The sequence below is a fragment of the Sceloporus occidentalis genome, unplaced genomic scaffold (assembly GCF_023333645.1).
Source record: "Sceloporus occidentalis isolate IW3139 unplaced genomic scaffold, rSceOcc1.0.p SCAF_132, whole genome shotgun sequence".
Lineage (NCBI taxonomy): Eukaryota > Metazoa > Chordata > Lepidosauria > Squamata > Phrynosomatidae > Sceloporus > Sceloporus occidentalis.
Window position 1 is genome coordinate 776,507 of NW_028317112.1, and position 13,470 is coordinate 789,976.

The following is a 13,470-nucleotide window of genomic DNA, read 5'->3' on the forward strand; positions in this document are numbered from 1 at the left end:
TTATCCTCAGGCTCCTCTGGGCTGGCTGAAGCTTTCTGTTTTACTATAAAGAAAAGGACAGTATAACACATCATGGGCTTAGCCTTAAAAAATAGATACACATTACAGCACTCAGCAGTAAGGATGGCCGACGAGTAGAGGGCAGGTCGTGAGCATTCCAAAAATCTGCGTTGATGAGTTTTCTGTCCCTTTGTGTTGTGCCAAGTGTTACAAAAGAGCTAAACCATACCACAGATATCCTCAGTTTTATAGCTGGAAAATGTATGGTGAAGTGTTTGAAGAAATAATGGATGTTGGCTGTGATTTTCCATGCTTAGTGACTTCCCTGCCCTTTAGGTTGGTCTGATTTTAAAGCAATGGGGTCATTATTATGAAGTAAGATTTTATTTTTGCTTGTTGTTCCAAATATGGCCACAAGGGGCATCAATTACAAGATACAATGGCGGATGGCGTCCTTGCTTTAGGGAGGACCATGCATCTCTGGTGTATAAACAGGAAATCAGTAAAATAATATTTAAAAGAATCATTTTTTTCACAAATAACATACCTTTTCTGAGATAGTAAACCAGGAGAGATATTATCAAAATAAACACAGAGAGGCCCAGAAGTGAAAACGACAAATAAAGCAGCCACTCCATGTTCTTAAGGTTCAAACTAGGAGTGACTGTTGTGTTCTCTGCTGCATAGTCGACTAAAAAGAATGGAAAAAAAAGCATGTTCATATTATAGATTTTTTAATAACACAAAGCTTTTAGTAAATGATTTTAGTAAAATGTTATGTTTTTATATGGAGCCAAAGAGGATTAATTTCCTCTGTCCACTCCTGCCTGTGATCACATTCCATCCATTTTTTTAAGCATGGAGAAAAAAAATGGTGGATAACTGAGCTTTCCAAAACAATTAAAATGTGTGGATCTCAGCTGCATGCTCATACCAGTGCCTGAAAAGATAGAGAAGGAGAGAGAGAGAGAGAGAGAGAGAGAGAGAGAGAGAGAGAGAGAGAGATACAGACAAAGATAGATAAAGAGAGAGAAAAAGAGAGATAGAGACAAAGAGAGAGGGACCTGTCCAATTCATGTGAAGTCAAGTAAGTCTCCTGTAAAACTAGTAAGACACAGAACGGGTTTTTCACTAAATATGGAGTTCGAAAGAATTAAATTTTCCCAATAAGTATTTAAAAACTATATTTTAAAGGTGCTGTTCCACCTAGACAAACAGTTATGGCACTCTCTAGTATGTTAAGCAAGAAAACTCAGATTTGTCATTTTATTCTTAGTTTCAAAAGTTCAGCAGAGCATCTACAACCTTTAAAAAGTATATTTGGCTAAAAAAAACCCAGCATGTCCTTCAGAAATTGGATGCTGCTTTCTCGGGCTGAACAGCACAGTTTACAAGGATTTGGTTTCTGACACCTACCACCTACTAACTTCTCCTGTAGTAAACCTATCGCTTGTAACCCAGATCGGCAAAGAGGATCTTAACTGGATCTTAAAAAAGTTTCCTTACTGCAAAAGTTTTAGAAGAACCTTTGAGCATCTGGCCTTAGGCCCTCAGTTGTCAATCACTCCGCAAAAGGAAACAAGGTATATCTCAATAGCTTTGTGTCGTGATATGAAAATTCCAGTGGGCATTAAAAGAATAATTTTGACGTCCATCATACCAACATTTATTTTTTAATGAACCTTAGTGTCTCTTAAAATGAGTAGAACGTCTTTAGTCACATCACCAATTAAAGCGTGAGATCCTTCCCTTGCTGCAGGGTTTTCTTGCCAGGGTTTTCCCTTCATAATTTATCAGTAAGTGAGTGAGTCGACATGGAATCTCTCCGACAAACCCCTGTGTTGGTGAATAAACCCATTGGAAACAAAGAAGGAGAACCAGAGAAAAGAGAGAAAGAAAGAAAGAAAGAAAGAAAGTGAGAAAGGAAAGAAAGGCAAAGAGAGAGAGAAATAACTAGAAATAACAGAGAGAGAGAGAGAGAGAAAGAAAAAGAAAGGGAGAAAGGAATCAAGAGAGTGAAAGAAGGAAAGAAAGAAGGAAGGAAAGAAAGAACAAAGAGATAGAGAGAAAGAAAGAAACATTTTTATGACTCAAGTGCACCCATCCTGCCATTCCTAACAGGCGCACGCGGCTAATTACCGATTTGCATTTCATAACACAAGCAATTTAAAAAAAATGTCCTACATACATTTATCCATGGTCGTGTTTCCTTTCACAACAGCAGCTGGAAAAAAAAATAGAATATACGATGGGAAGATATTTATCTTAGAATTGTAACCTAATCTATTAAATACGCATTACCATGGGTATAACAAATTACTAAATGACAACGATTAGACCACTGGTGGTGACTATGAAGTCATCATCCGCTCTTACCTTTTGTATGTTCCCGATACTTTCCTTTGTTCAATGCCAACACCTCTGTCTGTTCTTTATAGAGTTTCCAATATGTGTGTGCGTTTATGGGGCCGTTACTTGTAGCTACTTAGGCTTAGTAAGTTCCATAACTTCCCTTTTCTGGTTAAATATCCAGTATGTGGTAATTCATTTTAAAATTAATTTTACTTTACAACATACATAGAATGCATGCAATATCTTCACCTAACCGCATTGTTCTAACAGTATGTACATAAAAACCTGCGTTGCCTGAATCACAAAGGTATCCCTTTAAATGGACATTTTAACACCCATGAGATCTGTACTATAGAAGAGTACTTTAAATATTTTCATTGATTAGGGAGACTGACCGCTGTTGTAAAATGTTATTATACTTACGATTAGCTTCTTGGACAAGCTTTTAGGTGTCATATTCTCTTTTGGGATTATTCACTAAAGTGAGCGTTGTAAGGGAGAATTCACTGGATAGTTGTGGTTTTCACTCTCTCCTTTCTCTATTCATTATGAAGGGCCAACACTGGTAGGTTTCTCAAACTTGAAGGACAGAGCTGGCCCCGCATACTGCATAATTTAATGTTTAAGGAGAAATATTGCTGATTTGACTATACAGGGCCCTTTTGCAGGGACAACCAAGCTCTCCCTGAAGCTCTTCAGGGCCTGGACCTTCATAATGTATAGTGAAGCCAGGGAGCTGGAACCACAACTCTCCTGCACACTCTCCCATCAACTCCCATCATCATCAAAGCTTTCTCCTAGGACTGGATCTTTATATCAGAACAAATCTGGCCTGGATCCCCCCTCTAAGGAAATGTGATTTGCTGCAAATGTCCTACAATCTCAGATCCAGCACCAGCCCCTTACTAGCTGTCCCTCGCTTCAAAAAGGAAGCAGGTTGAGATGCCTTCTCCTTCAGAGCTCCTCACATGTAGAATAGCCTCCCAGACTCTATCAAATCACCCAATAGCCTAAAATCTCTGAAAATGAGTGTCCACCAACTTCTTAAAACAGAATGGAAAATGTCAATGAACTCTTCCTGGTAAAAACACTTTCTAAATAAAAACAATTTACTTCAATACTTATTTTTTTCCAATTATTTTTTCATCCAATTTTTTTCCAGTTATTCCACTATCCTTAATGGTCTTACTTAAGGTGTAATAAATCTTAGAAGGTTCTGGGAATGGTTTTATTATTCTATTTGTATTGAAAATTGCAACAAAGCTGTTCTTCTATCAAACGAGAAAGAATTGGGGCAACCAGCAGACGCCCAACCCCTCAAGGAGCTGGCGAATTAGCTTCAATTAGTCCTCCAGAAAGGGGGGCAACTACTCTCTCTGGGAAATCTGGTTTCCCATAAAAAAAGTAGAAGCCAGCGGCCACCGGATAAAGTAGGTGCGGTCAATGGATGGATACATGTAGCCGTTTCCTTCCTTTCCTCCTTCCCGTTGCCCGCTGGCCTTAAAGTGCCGGAGCCCCCCATGATCGCCAGTCTGGCCCAGCTATCAGTGGTCTTACACCATACCCTCTTCTCCTGCATTAGGAAAAGGCCACCGATGTGAAGATACAGTGCAAGTATATTAAAGCCTAACTAAAATGAAGACAATGGATTTTTAGAATATATTTTATTTCACACTAAGAGTAATAAAGTAAACAAGAGTTTTATTAATGGTGAGAATGTTTTGTAAAAAAGGGTTTTAAGCTATTTAAAGAAGATTAGTCAAAGTCCTCCTCCATTCCAGTGGCGGTTGAGTACAACTCAGCTCTTTCTTTTGCTTGCCTGTGAGCCCTAAATTATGATAACTATAAAAAAAACAACATATTTTTATAGCAAATGTATTTCTCAAGTAAATCTCGGAAAATAAATGATGTGGTCGTTCAGTTTCCTTTCGTAATTTCACTTCTTTATTTTTACTCGGTTATATTTTCTTTCAATGTTTATGTCGATTTACGTGGAATTTGCAGAAACATTGTAAATGTGTTTATTATGTTTAAAGTTAAACTTCCGTTCAGGTGTTTATTGTATATAATCATCGCCATTGTCTTGTTGCCTCAAATACAAATTAGTAAATGCACTGCATTTATGGCATAAAAGATGCACATTTGTAAACAAAAAGTGACATTTGGCCCATGGTGCAAAGACTTAAACCTTAATCAGTCGTTGGTCTTGTCTTAGATTTGAGAGCCAAATGCCAATCCCATGCATGTTTAATACTCTCACTGTATTACCCTCTACCACTTCTGCTGGGAGGGAGTTCCACTTATCTACCATCCTCTTAGTAAAGTAAAACATCCTTACATTATATCTAAAACTCTGACCCTCTAGTTTTAGATTTAGACCACCTGTCCATGAGAGCGCTCGTTCAGATGTGTGAGGACCTCAGCAGAGCTTTGGGGAAAATGTCAACTGGGGGAAGTTGAAGACCATGCTGTTCGGCCAGTGGGACCTGACTCCTGACCAGGCCCGGACTGGGACAAAAAATAGGCCCGGGCATTTAAGCCTGAGCAGCCCATATTTATTTATTTATTTATTTATTGTTAAAGCCCACCCTTCATGTACCATCTTTGCATTTAATCATTCACACAAATCATTAACACATTCATTAATGCAGTCTCACAAATCATTCAAGCAATTCATCCACACATGAATTCATTAATTGTCATACGCATTCACACAATTCATCCACACATTTATTCATTCATTCTCCTATGCATTCACACTACCCCCTCTCATCATCTTATCTGCCCCTTCTCACTATGTTCCCCCTTTTCACTATGTAACCCCCTTCCCCACTTCTCAATATGTACCGCCCGGCTTAAAATCACTCAAGGGAACCGGAGGTCTGTTAAAGACCTCCGATACCGCTCCCTTGCGAGCCTGCTCCTCCAGCGGCAGACATTACTGTCCGTCTCTGGAGGGGTGCCGGGTGCCGCAAGTTGGCACCGCCTGATGAGCGGCACCCGGTGCGGACCGCCCCCTAGAGTGTGACGCCCTGTGTGGTCGCACACCCCAAAGGCCGGTCCTGCTCTAAGGGGCCGGGAAGCCCCCACCAGGGCCGGCCTTAGGGGTTTGCGGCCGCACAGGGTTTAAATTAAAACATCGGGGGGTTTTTTCAACTTTATTTAACATCCTCCATGTTAAATAAAGTTAAAAAAAACTTTATTTAACATGGAGGATGTTAAATAAAGTTAAAAAAACCCCGATGTTTTAATTTAAACCCTGTGCGGCCGCAGACCCGTAAGGTCGGCCTTGGTGGGGACTTCCCGGCCCCTTAGAGTGGCGGACCCGGTCGCAGTTGCGGCGGGCTTAAGGGGCAGGTGCCCCTTATGCCCTGCGTTAATGCGGCAGTAGGTAGGGTAGGGGCCTGGAGCTGCAGCTCCATCAGCCCCTAAGTCAATGCGGCCCTGCCGTGGCCCGGCCCACCGGGCAAACGCCCGGTGTGCCCGATGGCCAGTCCGGGCCTGCTCCTGACCCACTCCTGTGTTCCATGGACATCTCACCGTGGAAGGGTCCTGGTGCTGTAAAACAACATCCTTCCCATTCTGCATTATGTGGCTCAGCTCATAATCTTTAAGCTAGTCTCCTTCTTCATCAAGAGCCCCAAAATGGACAAGAAATATATGGATGCCAGGGGGCTGTGCAGACGTAGACGCTGCCCACAGTGCATTGTGAAGGTGGAAACAGATCTTCACTTTTTCTAGTAGTCCCCTTTTGCCCAGGCTTTGTTAGGAGCACTGGAGCTGGAAGTCAAGGACTCTATCGAGAAAAAAATTACCTGTCCTACCACTCTGTACTTTACAGACACACGCACAACGGACGCCATTGACGATGCTTGGCGCCCAACATGCTGGGTAAAGGATGCTTTATGGTTTGTCAGGAACCATCTGGCATTGAGGTGGGGGCAAATTTCAGTCCAAGGGTGCTGTAGGCTCATCTACACCCTGCTGAGGGCTACTCTCTTGTGGACTACTCCCACTCGCCTTCTGGCCCACTTGCCTCTACAATCCCTCATTAAACCCCAAGTCACCCCAGTCACAACACCATCGCCAAGTCTGTTTCCAAAGTGTCAAACCACTTGACAAAATATGTAAATAATACAATTTTGAGGAGATACGAATGAGCAGGCACTAAAGGGGTAAAGGAGATTGAACGGTTTGCGGTTGGCAGTGCACCTTGGGAGTTGAATCACTGTTAAAATTTTGTTTTTAAAAATTCAAGCAGAAGTCCGGAAACTAGATGGGTCCTTGAATCTGGCCCCGCGTTTCTGTTTTAGTAATATTCTGGGAAAATACATTAAAAGCGATGAATTTTTTATATGCAAATATTACAGAGAAATTGTGGTCTTTGGTATTTCCAAAGAAAAACCCAAATAATAACCTAACATGAATTACTGTTATATGTACTTATCTGGGTAATTTATACCATGTGAATACACAAATACACAAGAAAAAAAACCATTACAAATATTTTCAAAACATTTCAGCAATCTGCCGAACCGTCAACACAAGATATACAGTAGTTCTCTATGAGATAAGGTCGGTATACAGATTTTTATGACGAAAACAATTTATGATTGTTTGTGTGATGGGTTAAAAATCTACTTGCTCGTGTAAGAAAAACAACCTTTAACTTTATGATGTGCAGGGAATAAAAGATACTTTATGAGGTCAACAATCAACAATCAGGTGTTCGGAAGTGAGCTTTCAAAAATGCATGTGATGGCGGGCAATATGTACAGGAGGGAAATTGCCCCAGTGGCTGTTCATATTCTACCTGCAGTTCCATTTATAGCCACTGGGTGTCTCAAGAAATAAAGACGTTGGACAGCGTTTACACCCTGACTGGATCCTTTCTATGTTACATTTATTTCTGCCTTCTCAATCAAACTGTATGGGACAGGTCTAGGAAACGTATTGTCGGCTGTTTATCGGGTTTATGTCACAATGTAGCTGGGCTCTTGGCTGTATTTGTCTCCAGCTTTTCAATACAGTCCCTTCCGATGATGTGTTTTGTACAGGACTGGTCACTATACATATTACATATATCATAGTACTATGTGCCAAATATATGTTTTTGGGCCTCTTTATATCGTCCCGTTTCTCTGATGTTTTTTTACTCTGTGTTTTGGGGTCAAAGTTGACACTTTGCTTCTAAAGCTGTTATTCTAAAAACAGAAAAAAAAGATATTTAACTTACCCAATATATTGATCTTTATCACATGTCCTACTGTTTGCTGAGTGCCGAACTCTGCCCAACATTTATAGAATCCAGTATCGTTTACATGAACTGATACAAATTTTAGCAGATAAACCCCATCGTTCCTTCTACGTTCTTCCCATTGAAGGGAGATCCCCGGACCTCCTGCTATAGGTTGGCATATTGTGTCTCCAGAAACCTTGCACCAAGTCACATTGGGTGGTTGTTGAGAACAGAAATGGACGGGACACTCTACGGTGAGAGGCTCTCCTGTGGACCTGTTATATTCTGTGCTTCTTGGAATGCTTATATTATTTACACAATTGCTGTTTCCTGCAGATAGAAGAACAAAAAACATCACCTTCAGTTGCTACAAATGCAAAGTAAATCAGTAGATATCATACCGGGGAACTGTCTGGGTTTCTCCGGGAGATTCCAGGTGAAGCATCGCTTCTCTAGGTCATGGCCTGAAATCTCCAGGTCGGGGAAGTGACATTTAGACAAGCCCCACTCCCTGACCATGGCCATTCATCCCCCCACACACACACACCATTAGGAATATAAAGTGATTTGGGCTAGCCCCACCCACAAGGTCACCGTTCCTGCCCATGGATGTTGTCGGCCCCACCCACTAACAATGTCAGCCCTGCCCACCAATCATGTTGCCCGCCCCCAACATCATCGGGCTACCCAAATAGGGAGGTCTCCGGGTTTGCCGTAAATGCTACTGTTTGGTGCCAACACAGGGCGGGTGGGAAGTAGGAATACAATATCCATCCAGAAATTAAAACAAAGCAGCAATTAAAAATATTATGATGAGGAATTCAAAACCGAGCTATGAAATTTCCAAACCTTTTGTCCGGAGATATTCTGAAATATTCTGGTTATTCTGAAAGAATTTCTAAATTCTGCCAATGGCGGTATATGCTGAGATGACATAAAAAAAAAATGGAACTCCATGCCTACATTTCCCCGAACTCTATAAAATGGGAATGACCATATCATCCACAGACTTTGGTCGTGCCCGAAAATCAAAGTTTTTTGGAAGATAATTTAAATATTTCCTAATAGGGGCACAGATCTGCGAGCTTCTCCGAATCAAATAGTATTTTCTGTTTAGAATGGATTGAAAAATCTCATTAAATCTAAAGGAGGACAATTCAAAAGAATTAATTACATAAAATTACACTAGACGGAACTCAAGTCATTCACACATTACACACAGAGTGTTACAGTCCACAAACGTCGCAGGGAAAGTACCCGATTAATACCTAAAAAGAATGTTGAGGGGAAGGGGGAATCATGTATCAACGCTAGACATCAAAGATTAAACGAGGTCGACCCAAGTTGGTTTATGGCTTTATTTTTATTTTAACGTTTGTTTGGTTACAATTCAAAAAAGGGCTACACAACAGGAAGCGCAAAATGCGTTAATTGTAACACACTCTTTGTGTAACTTTTGTGAAATAAACAGGATAGGATGCGCATTGTGGTCGAGAAGTGTATAATGAACCTGCTCTTTGTCGTACAATGTCATGTAGGCGGATGGAATGTCCGTATACTTTTTGTATATATTTTCAGTATTATTAAATTAAAAAAATGTTTAAAAAAAAATTTAAAATGCTAAAATAAGTAAAAAAATAAAAATAAAAATGTGTAAAAAATAAAATAAAAAAATACTTACTGCTAAAATTGCAAAAAAAATGCACTTGTTCCAGTTTTTGACCCTATGCTTGTGGGAGGATTTGCTTTACTCCGGAAATGTTACCGAATCCAAGATAATATTTTTTCTGTAGTTTCTTATATCGTAGGAATGAAATCTAAAGCAGGATTTTCTGTATGCAGCGTTATGTACAGTATGGTATCCCGTTCATCCCAATTGTGGACATGTTGATGTATCAATCTCAGCGTTTGTCAAAACTAATAAGAAAAATAGATTTGTGATCCGTGAAATAAAAACATATTTAAAAAATAATTTTATTAATGCTCTAAAAATAAGTATATATACATCATCGGGAAACCTGAATTACTGTATGCCTGTGTCTGGGGCTTCTCCAAAAACTCATTGGCAGGCCTTTTCTATCTCCTACTGGCTGGGGGCAACATTTATGGCCCCAAACTGAGTGATTGCAGAGTGAGAGCTTTCATATTGACAGGGTTTAAATGTGCAAACTTTCATTTGGGTATTCCCTTTCCAGAGATATCATTGCTAAAGTCACAGAGGGATCACCTTACTCCAACGGAGACCTTATTTAGGTCTTCTAGCAGGTTTCCCTGCTGTTGATCCCACTTTTCCGTGTGATCAGGAGAATAGAGAAACACAATAGCTTGCAGGAGTATGGGGAGAGGGAGAAACATAAACTGTATTCCTCTTATAAAAAAAAGAAAGAGGGAGGGAGAGAGAGAGATGGAGAGAGAGAGAGATGGAGAGAGTGAGAGACCCGTCATCGCTAGGATTTTCCCTGCTTTTGAAGAGATTCCTGGGGTCTGAGAAAGATGTAGTGCTATTTAAAAAAAAAAAAAAATCTAATTAAAAAAATATATTTAAATGGTTGAAATTATGTTTCTTTCTGTAGTTGTTTATATCTTAAGCATGAAATCCAAATCAGGATTGCACTTTTGAAGACAGAGCTTCAAAATACCAAATTTGGAAATATGTTAAAATTTTTTGGGGGAAAAACTGCCAAAATAAATGGAAATCCTAGATATGTGAGGTGCTTCTCATTTGGACTAGCTGTGTCCGAATTTACACCAAGCTAAGGTGTGAAAATACCCGTCTAAGGGGTTAAAGGCTTTTTGCTTCCTTATCTCATACACACAGTATGTACCTACAAACACATTACCCCCAATAAACCATAGGAGAGTGTATTAAAAACCATTGGCAATGAAACAAAGAAACCAAACAACTGAACTCCAAATGAAAAATAAGTAATAAGTTAATAAAGTATCAGTGATTTGCAATTGAGAAATTATCAATCAATTGTGAATTAGTTCCGTAAGTAGGGCGACCTCTTGGCTCCTTTATTCCATGATGATTATAAAAAATGCCTTATGCACGGCAGCACTGATTTTAAAGCGGTACGTCTTCTTTTTTTTAACATATATATATATTTTTTTTTTTTTTTGAACCAGCATGCAGGTTCAAGGAAGGAACCTTATGTTGTTACCGCGCCATCTCAGCACTCTTAGCGTTGGCCTTGTTCGCCTATGGGCTGAAGCCAGCCCCATGAACACGAAAGTAAACTTTCAATTTTCAACGCTTCATTGTGTGAATCATTAAACCAAACACATCCAGTAAATTGTTCTAAGGTATACATGAACTTCTTGGCTTCCTTCCTGTAGAACATCCGCCAAATGTTGAATCTATGTAGAAACGTGGCGAGGATTGGTATAAACTCTCCCGCCATTATTTTTTTCATCCATGTATCCCCTCCAAATCATGATTTTCAGCTCTCCCTCATATAGCCGAAGCTACAATGCCTAGGACCATAGATATTATCCATTAATACGTAGTACACGTGGCTTTGGTCTTGAAAGGAATGATACGGGTTTGTAGACGTGTAGAGATTGACCCATTTCAAGTCTAGGTTTATTACCTATACCTAAGGTCACTTTTTGAAGTATGTTATATGTAAAAAAACTGGAATTGCTTATAAATTTACTACAGGTCCGGACTAACCATCTGACTCTCCGGGCAGATCCCAGGTGGACCAGTAGCCGGTAGGGCCACTGCTTCAGAGTCAGATCAGGTCCTGCAGTGTGCGGCCATGGGGTGAATATGCGTGGCCGCATGCTGCGTGGGTACAAAAACGTAACATGCACATACGTGTTTTGGTAGCGGCCGGCCTTAATGTCCCAGGACCACCTAGTCATCCCCAGCCTGGCCCTGATTTACTACAGAAAAATGTAGACAGACACAGCAAGAAGCAGAGATTGTGACTTGATATTTAATTAGTGATCACAGAGGGAAATGCAAACCACTGATTTCTTTAGAGTGTTTGTATGAAATGTAGCATTTGGCAGGCACTTTAGGTGTTATAAGCTACCCCATACTATGTGCCCGTGTAAGAGTAATTGTATTGACGGTGTGACGTAAAGTCTTTTGGGGTTCTCTAAAGCGAAAATTGTCTTCAGCTCCTGGACAAACTTATACATTATGAGGATCCATTCCCAGTAAGCTTATTCTGCACGAGGAGCTTGGCTAGCCCTGCATAATGCATACTTAAATCAGCAAGGTTTCTTCTAAGTATCCCCAGCAATATGCATTATACAGGGCCAGCTCAACCCTTCTTCCAGAGGAAACCTCCTAGCTTTGACAACTGTCCTGTAAACTCTCCCTTTAGTGAATAAACCCCAGAAAGTCCCTCAACTCATGAACAGGTAACGAAGATCATGGAACTAGACAGCTGTTTGCGACGATCCATTCACAGAGGCTTTAGGCTCAAATGAATAAAACAAAAACTCCTTGGTTCTTTGGAACTCATTAGCTGACCTTGTTCTCACACCCCTGGTTTTGGGAAAATAACTTGAGTGGGGCAGGTCACTGTGAATGCCTCTGCGGCTGCACGGAATACACATCTGACCCTTGAGCAGGAGGCAAAACAAATGATGGTAGCACTTACCATAAGCGTGGTGGAGATGTAGGACCAGAGCTGAAACTGCAACCAGCAATACATAAGTCCTCTCCTTAACACAGCTATCCATTCTTCCCAATGTCTTCATCTGTGATCGTCAGACCTATGGCGACTTGATGACATGATGGACCTAACCGAGATGTCCTCGGGAAATTAAAGCTATCATCAGAAGTTACAGACCACAAACACACACATGAGGAGGACACATGTTGCAGCTGTGTTTCTGTTGTGCATCGACTGGGATATGTGTGGTTAACAAGCTCTGCTTTCTCTTTCACAATCTTTGTTCTTTAGCGCCAGATGATGTACTTCTTCCTTCCAAGAGATGAAAACTTACAAGTAATCAGAACTGTCTTTCTGTAAAGTACCTGATTCCTACCGCAATGTTTGGTTTTTTTACATTACTTTACATTACATTATTGTGTAAGATTCCATTTCATTCCATTTTTTTAATGATTGTTTATTTTTTTTTATTATTATGAGCTCAGTTTTAACTAGTTTTTTTTTAAAAAAAAACAACATTCTTTTTTTTTGAAACGTAAGGTGCCTCATGGTTCCCATCGTCAAGCAAAAAAAGTGAACCGGTGCTTAGGACCACGGTGGAAACTAGGTGCCCAGTTCATCTTCTTCTTCTGGGGCTTTACTCCCCAACAAGGGGATATACGGTCCATTCCTTCCCTCCCTGCCTGAAACCAATGGAGGATCAGATCTTCTAGGTTCGCCCCCACAAAGAGGGGACTTTCTGAACTCTTGAATGACTGGTGACGGCCAAAAGGCAGGACCCATCCCATCCTTTAAAAGAAGAGTCTTTAGGAAACTGCCTCCACGGTTGCATTTTTCAGTGCAAAAAAACCCAATAGAATAAAAAAAAAACAATATAAAAATATTTAAGTGAGGAATAATATAAAAAAGGTGCAGGTAGAATGGTCCAGAAGCATCTGATCTGCTTACCAACCGAAGCACATGTTGGGTCCCCTGGGGAACTAAGCCAAGGGGCTCCAAAATGCACATTGAGCTTTATAAATCTGCTCAGCTTTAAGCAGACCAAGCTTTCCCTTTCTCACAGGTACTAACCTGATCTTCTTAAACTTTGTTTCCTGTTGTGCTATATACGGCAGCTGCTATCTTGTTGCCATATCAAATGCTTTAAATTGTTACTGTTACTCCCTCAGCTAGATCATGGAAATAGCTTTATCATTACAAAATAACCTCATATTTCTTAAAAAACCTCCAGTGCTATCGGTTCAT